General features: G+C 40.3%; 1 long non-coding RNA gene across 1 annotated transcript in view; it reads right to left on the bottom strand.

Moving 5' to 3' along the window:
* Positions 1-6810, bottom strand: part of LOC128315271 (uncharacterized) — a 225339-nt gene extending 218529 nt beyond the window's left edge. Inside the window, exon 1 of the long non-coding RNA XR_008297926.1 lies at positions 6332-6810. This is a non-coding gene — a long non-coding RNA (uncharacterized LOC128315271). The remainder of the gene's footprint in view (positions 1-6331) is intronic.
* Positions 6811-7558: the final 748 nt, after the last annotated feature.

Genomic DNA, 7558 nt, shown 5'->3' on the forward strand with positions numbered 1-7558 from the left:
AGGCAAATGGTCATCCTAATATCCCATACAGGTTATTTTTCATTTGTTACCTAGATTCGTTTTTCTCCCTTCCCAACCTTCCTTTGTCTTCCAAGAAGTTGACCGCACACTCCCTTAGGCTTCCTGGCTCAAGCTTCTGTTTGGTACTATCAGGAGAGTAGGGTGGAAAACCAGGAAGGCTGGGATATGGATTCTTCTAGTTCCTCATGGCCCCACTGTTTTTGGTAGTAGCTGCTTTGCACTGTGACACCTCTTGCCCCTCCTATGCCTTCATGACAGCTTTGTCCCATTTGCCCTTCTCTTGTGACCTAGCAGTGGTTCTGGCATCCTGTGTTTCCTAGTCCTTGAGTACCTCACTCTCCTACACTGATTCCCTGAAATCAATACATCTCTACATGTGCTCCCTCACTGAACTCTCCTCCCCTAAACCTTTGAGCGAGCCATCTCAAAGCTAGAACTAGGTCTCAATATCGGATTAAATAATGTCTCTGCTGACAAAGGGCAAGCTTCTGATTCTTTAAGCACTGTATGCTATATATACAGTTGAGTAGATTTTTAAAAATTTTAAATAGATAGTGTGTTCGCATGGCTCAAAAAATGAGTAACTGTAAACATTAAAAAGTAAAGAAGTTCTTTTCCTTCCAACACTGTCCCTCATTCAGCCAGAACCTCCCTCCCTTCCACATATACATGTTTATTCTTAGATTCTATGGATCTTTCCAGAGTCATGCATATTCAAGATCTAAATTTAGATTTTTATTTTCACGTATTTTACACCAAAGGTATATTACATACACTGCTCAGATACATTTTCCCCACTATGTAATTCCTAGGAATATTTTGTAACAGACACATAGCACACCACTATAAAAATAAGTCATAATTTATTCAGCCACTCTTTATCAGACTTTGAGTTGATTCTAACCATTTGCTAGGATATGAAAATGTTACAATGAATAAATTTGAACCTACAGCACTTAGCATATGTACAAGTGTATCTGCAGAATATATTCCGGGAAGCAGAATTGCTGGGTCAAAGGCTATATGCATTTTCAATTTTGATAACTATTGTCAAATTGTCCTTCATAAATGTCATATTAACTCACACTCCCCTCAGCAATAAAGAGTGTCCCTACAGAACCACCCAAGAAGTAGGGTGTGAACTGCTTTCTCCTATAGATCTCTCCGGTACCATCTCAAACTCCGGACAGTGGGGCGGGTGGTTTGCACCCAATTGTAGAGAGCGAAAGTAAAAGCACCCAAGGTGAAAATGCAAAATTAGCTTTAATAGGCCTAACTTAAATGCCAGGTGTAGAAAAGGAGTCATAAATCACCCTTTTAAATGGTCCCCACTACATCATCTCTTGAATTTTCTGCTCAGTGTTGCATCTTCCTTCCCCCAAAATGTCTAACTTTTTATTCCCTCCAAAGAGTGACATGACAATCAGTGAGGCAGAATTTTTTTTAAATGCCTTTTTCTTTTCTGATGAGCGTTCCAGGCTTAAAGGGACATAAACAAAATTATTAGTCCTTGCGGAAACATCGAACCGTTCCTTTCCTTGCTTATCTCTCCAAGAGACTGGTCACTAAAGCTTCATTTTTCTAGCTCAGAGCTGAAGTTCCTGGCTGGACTACAGGTGGTCCCCTGACAGTTGTCACAAGGCAATAACACAGAAAGAGCAATTCCTTCCTTCTTCTAATGTGTTCACTAGTTAACCTTCTGGATGTGATTAAAACGTTAGCAAAGCATACTGAATTTGTCCCTATCCTCATTTCTTTGCTGGCCAGCACTAATATAGCTAACTCTTAAAAATATTTTAGTTACTAAAAGGCAGAAGTGTGCTCCTAAATGTTGACAACCTACTCTCCAGACAAAAGGGCCCACATTTTAGTATTTGTCAATTTCCCTCCACGACCAGTTGTAAGCCACCAATGTGACGTCACTAAGTGGGAACTGAGAAGAATGTACACCAGGAACTCAATATACAAGTTTCCATCAGATGGCATTTTTATCATATGGATACACTAGATGTACACAACTTCAAGGGTGAGAATAATAGCAAATTATAGCAAATTAAGGACCTATCTGTTTTCAGTATTTACTATTTTTGTTTCTAATATAATTTATTCAATTCTGTTTACATTATTTAATTTTTAGGTGTGTATATTTAATTACCAGCTTGTGAAATTCTTGAAAACTTAACCAGTTTGCTCTTTGTAAGCTGGTATAAGCTGCCTTCACCACATTGCTGGATGGAAACATTACAGACACACAGAGAAGCAAACTACTGGAAAAGGACTCATTTATTCGTGGACCTGCCAATAATTATGATCATCCTGAGAGTGTGAAAGACAGTCGCCTACCCTAGCCTTTCCTTCCTTTCTTAAGGACAGAATTTTGATTCTATTAGGTTTGGCAATGTATCCGGCAAAAATACATTATACATCTTCCCTGAAGGAAAAGGGAAGGCATGTGACTGGGTTCAGGACGAGGACATCTGAGCAAAAGTTTTTGCTGGGACTCTGGAAAGATTTCATTGAAATGGCAGATATTTCAACTGGCCTTCACCATTCTGCAAATTCTATTTCTCTTTTCTACCTGTATGTGACAGGTAGGATTATGGCAGCCATATTGTAAGCATTAGGTGTTCTGAGGATGTAAGCTTCTGCTAAGGATAGCAAAGCAGAAAAGAAAAGTATACTACGATACTGTTAACATGAAAGAGTCAATATGCCAGCCCCTAACAGCTTATCTCTGGACTCCATTGTACATGAGACAAAAGCTCATGTATTTTTAAGCCATTATTTTTTTTTGTCTTTGAAACTCACAATCATATACCACTTCCAAATAATATAGTTAAGATGTATTGAGTGTCTGTCATGTGTTAGATACCATGCTACATAATGTTACTCCCAAAAAGATTAACACCTTTCTGTGCATTCGACATACCTAGTTTGTGATTTTTATAGCTTTGTTTGTCCTAGGAAGGATTAAATTTATAAATATCCATACCTTCCCTTCAGCAGAAAATAGTTCTAAGAGTTAGGGTTATCTTTTCATGCGATAAGGGGTACTAACTCCATTTCTGCTCAAAGAAGTATCAACAATATAATTAAGAGTAGTATATTTGAATTTTACATGCTAAATACCCAATTCCCTATTTGCGACAGTAAATACCTATTCACAATGACAAGAAGTAAAGTGAATATAGGAGTGCCTGTGTGGCACTCGGTTGATCATCTGATTTCAGCTCAATTCTTGATCTCACAGTTGGAGGGTTTGAGCCCCTCATCTGGCTCTCTGCTGTCAGGATGGAGCCCGCTTCGGATCTTTCGTCCCCATCGCTCTCTGCCCCTCCCCCACTCATGCCAGGCACGCTTTCTCTCTCTCAAAAATGAGTATTTACTTTAAAAAACTTTTTAGTATTTATTTTGAGGCAGAGAGGGGCAGAGAGGGGCAGAGAGGGGCAGAGAGGGGCAGAGAGGGGCAGAGAGGGGCAGAGAGGGGCAGAGAGGGGCAGAGAGGGGCAGAGAGGGGCAGAGAAAATCTGAGGCAGGCTTCTGGTTGTTAGCACAGAGTCCGACATGGGGCTCAAACTCACAAACTGTGAGATCATGACCTGAGCCGATGTCGGACGCTTAAACGACTGACCCAGGTGCCCCCAAAATAAATTCACTTCTCTTTTTTCTTAAAGTACTGCTTTGATGTTTTATAGTTTCCCATAAAGATTTAGCTGAGGTGACTGTTCCATTTTTTCAGTTTCACAAACTTCTAAAAATTATATTATTAAATTAGACATAATATTCCAACATGGAATCCCTGAAAATGTAGACATAAGAAACTTACCTTTCTAGTTCTAGTGCCTTCCTAGGAGTCTATGACAGCACCTCAAAATATAACAACTCATTGAAACTGGCTCCTGGGAAGAACATTCCATAATCAGAAGAATGAAGCCCTTGGCATGCCTGTCAATCATTTCTATTGTTGCATCCTGTGAAGGAGGGTAATCAATTCTGAATAGTACCTCCTAAGAGGAAAACCTGCTTTTATTATAATAAGGCTTTCCCCTAAATAGAATTTGTGAAAAACATCTTAATTGTTCTTTTCTGAAATACTAAGAGCGCCCTTTTTGGATTGTTCAGGCTATAGTCCATCTCTTATTTTTTAACTCTAAAATGAAAATGGAAGGATTTTGGGGTTTGCTCAGTCTGGGTTTTTAAGTCCTCAGAATGGAGCCAATGATAGTTATTGGCACCCATCAGCCTTCCCCAAATTATTCCTGACCTCTTCACCTTCATTCAGCACCATCTCTCGATTTTATAGCAGCGATCCAAGTATCCTGAACCAAGCCAGAATTTCTGCAGAAGAGGTTAGGGACATGTTCCAAGACTTATACCCCACCCCACCCTTTTTTGGGGGACTACCATGAAATATATTTTGAAGATAATCTTTCCTAAATAACCTCCATTTATTCCTCAGTGTATTATAATTAAAGGGGGAAAAATCTGTGAGTTTATGCACATTTTTCTCCTCTGTATTTTCCCCCTCACTGAACTGTTAGAACTTTAAGGAAATAATACCCATGTGCACACAAGGATTTAGGCTATGGGGTTTTGTTGGTGGTGATAAAAATTTCCAAGTTCTAGATATGTGGAAGTTAACTACTTTTAAAACAAACCGATATTATACACAATGGAATACTATCCAGCCACTCAAAAGAATGAAATCTTGCCTTTGGAACAACACGGATGGAGCTACAGAGTATTATGCTAAGCCAATCAGTCGGATAAAGACAAACACGAGAGGAATATATGTGTACTGAAGAAACAAAACAAAGGGAAAAAAGACAAATCAAAAAACAGACTCACCTATGGAGTACAAACTTATGCTTACCAGAGAGCAGGTGTGGGGAATGGATGAAATGGGTTAAAGGGATTAAGAGTGCATTTACCACGATGAGCACCGAGTGATGCAGAGCATTGCTCAATCACTATATTGTACACCTGAAACTAACGTAATACTATTAATCTCACTGAGCTTAAGAAAACACAAATAAAGTGAACGGCTGCATTTCTGCAATCAATGACAGATAAGGTGTATTGAGTCTTGATTCCAGGCGCTGTGCTGAGCAGTTGAACGGATGTGACTTCACGCAGACCTCTCAATAAACCTAAGGGCTGGTCATTGTCATTATCCTTGTTCCGTGGGTGAAGCAACAAAATGGCAAAACCTGAGGATCAGCTTTGTCTGCCTCCAAGGTTTGTGAACTTTCACCTCGGTGCCACCATGTGAACCTCAGCAGATGCTCAGTGCAGGCATGAAGATTTCATAGCGGAGCTAACAGCCTGCCATGCACACGTCCCTCTCGAAGTACTCTGGCTCATAATTATTTCCCCTGCTTAGTCCATTAATTGCAGCTGAACTGAATTCATCAAACCTCACGTAGCACTGCTTGAGACCTTTACCCTGAGAGTGAATTACTTTCATCTGTTGGTTTCCTACCTGCAAAAGATAAGCACTTCAAGGTCCTAGCTGTGTTGCTCTTACGGAAAAGAAAGTGAGTGAAGAACGGAAGAATTTAGAGTAGCATGGGCTCTGCAATGGCAGGCCTACACCGAGCTGCGAGATAGCCCAGAGGCATTGAGGGATTCAGAAAAGAAAGCCAGAAGGCATTGAAAGGATGTTTATTTTACTTTGTAAACGTGCCTGAGGCCCTTTTGGCTGCACCAGACCCACAGGCCACTGCTTGTCACATCTGGCTTTTCAGCAAACACATTACTAATATTTGTTCCGGGCCTTGATGCAAAAGATTAATTAAAATAATTAAAATGCAGTGATAACCCTGTATATGCTCAACAAGAAGCAGTGCTGAAGATCCTATTTTGAAGTCGGTTCAAAAAGCCCTTTCAGATCTTGCTTGGAAACCAAAGTCACCATTCCAGAAATCCAGAAAGTCATTCTCGTTACATATGCTTTTGGTTGTGTGCAGAGCCTCAAAACTGCACAACAGAAGGACAGGGAAGCAATCCAACTGCACATTTTCTGCAGGACAATGCAACTCTAGACACTGACATTTGTGCATAGTGACACAAGAGCCCTTCTCGCGGGCCTCTTTCTGGCAGAGGCAAAGTCAACAGCTCCACGGATGCTGTACAGCTTTCCTGTTGCCCCCATAACACATGACCGCAAACACAGGGGTTTAAAACAACACAAATTTATAACCAGCTCTGTAAGTCAGAAGCCTGACACGGGTTTCAGTGAGCTAAAGTCAAAATATCGGCAGGGCTGCTTTCTTTCCTAGGCGCTCTAGACGGAAACCCATTTCCTTACCTTTCCCAGCTTCTAGAGGTCTCCACATTTCTTGGCTCATGGCCCCCTTCCACTTTCTTCAAAGACTATCATGCTGCATCTCTCCAGCCTGTCTTCCGTCCCGACATTCTCTGACTGTAGTGGAGAAATGTGCTCGGCTTTTAATGACACGTGATTAGATTGGACCCACCTGGATAACCTCCCCATCTTAAGGCAGTTAACATCACAGCTGAAAAGTATCTTTTGGCCGAGTAAGGGGACATACTTGTAGATTCCATATATTAGGGCATTGGCATCTTTGGGGCCATTATTCTTTCATAGATGGCCGAACTGGAACTATTTTGACTAGCATTGCAATGGCCATTCCCCTTGGGGCAACCAAGGAAGGTCATCGCAGAGACAGCCTGGCAGGGCCTCACCTCAGAGTGACTCAAAGATTAATCCTCTCATAACAGCCTCAGTGATATCAAGTTCAAAAACAATTAAAACTTGCCAGTAGACTCTAGCTGGGAGCAATTTTTCTAGCACTGAGAGGGATAAAATTGGACAAAGTGGCTTTGATTCAACAGGAATATCTTCCAATATAAATTTAAAACAGTCCTGACTCGAGGGGAGGGGTATATACAAACAAGCCATCAATTCCATTCCAGAATGAGAATGAGACATCACCTTTATTGTCCAATGCTGTAGTTGTCTCTGCAAAGCTTCTGACCAATGAATGATATCTAAGCATAGCAGAGGATGGTAATTCACTGCTCATTTGAATTTTGCACAGTTGTAATGGTTTGAAAGTTCTTCCCACCACTATGCTGAGATAAGCCCATCTGTCATGTTCACATATGGCTCTCCGTTCTCCTTTTTGGAACCACACAAGCAAAAATTTAATTCAGCTGCTACTTGCTGAATGGCTTTTGAGGGAGGCATTTAGAGCCATTCTAGACCACCATATAGAAGAGTTAAAGGAACCAATAAAATTTTCCTATTTTAAAATTAGAATCAAGAAAATGAAAAAAAAAAAACAATTGAGCTGATGCAATAAGGAATCATTTGTAAGAACAGTTAGGAGAGATATGACATCATAGGTGCATTAAATTGCTTTTAATCTATTATAATCTCCTTAGTCAGATTTGTTACAAGGGAAAATAATTCCACAGGAGACTTTCAGCCAGGCAGATTAAACTTGAAATTTATCTCCAAAATATTAAAAATCACCTCAATTGCTCACTTTCTTTATGAAATATAATTTAA

The sequence above is a fragment of the Acinonyx jubatus genome, chromosome C2 (genome assembly GCF_027475565.1).
Source record: "Acinonyx jubatus isolate Ajub_Pintada_27869175 chromosome C2, VMU_Ajub_asm_v1.0, whole genome shotgun sequence".
Classification (NCBI taxonomy): domain Eukaryota; kingdom Metazoa; phylum Chordata; class Mammalia; order Carnivora; family Felidae; genus Acinonyx; species Acinonyx jubatus.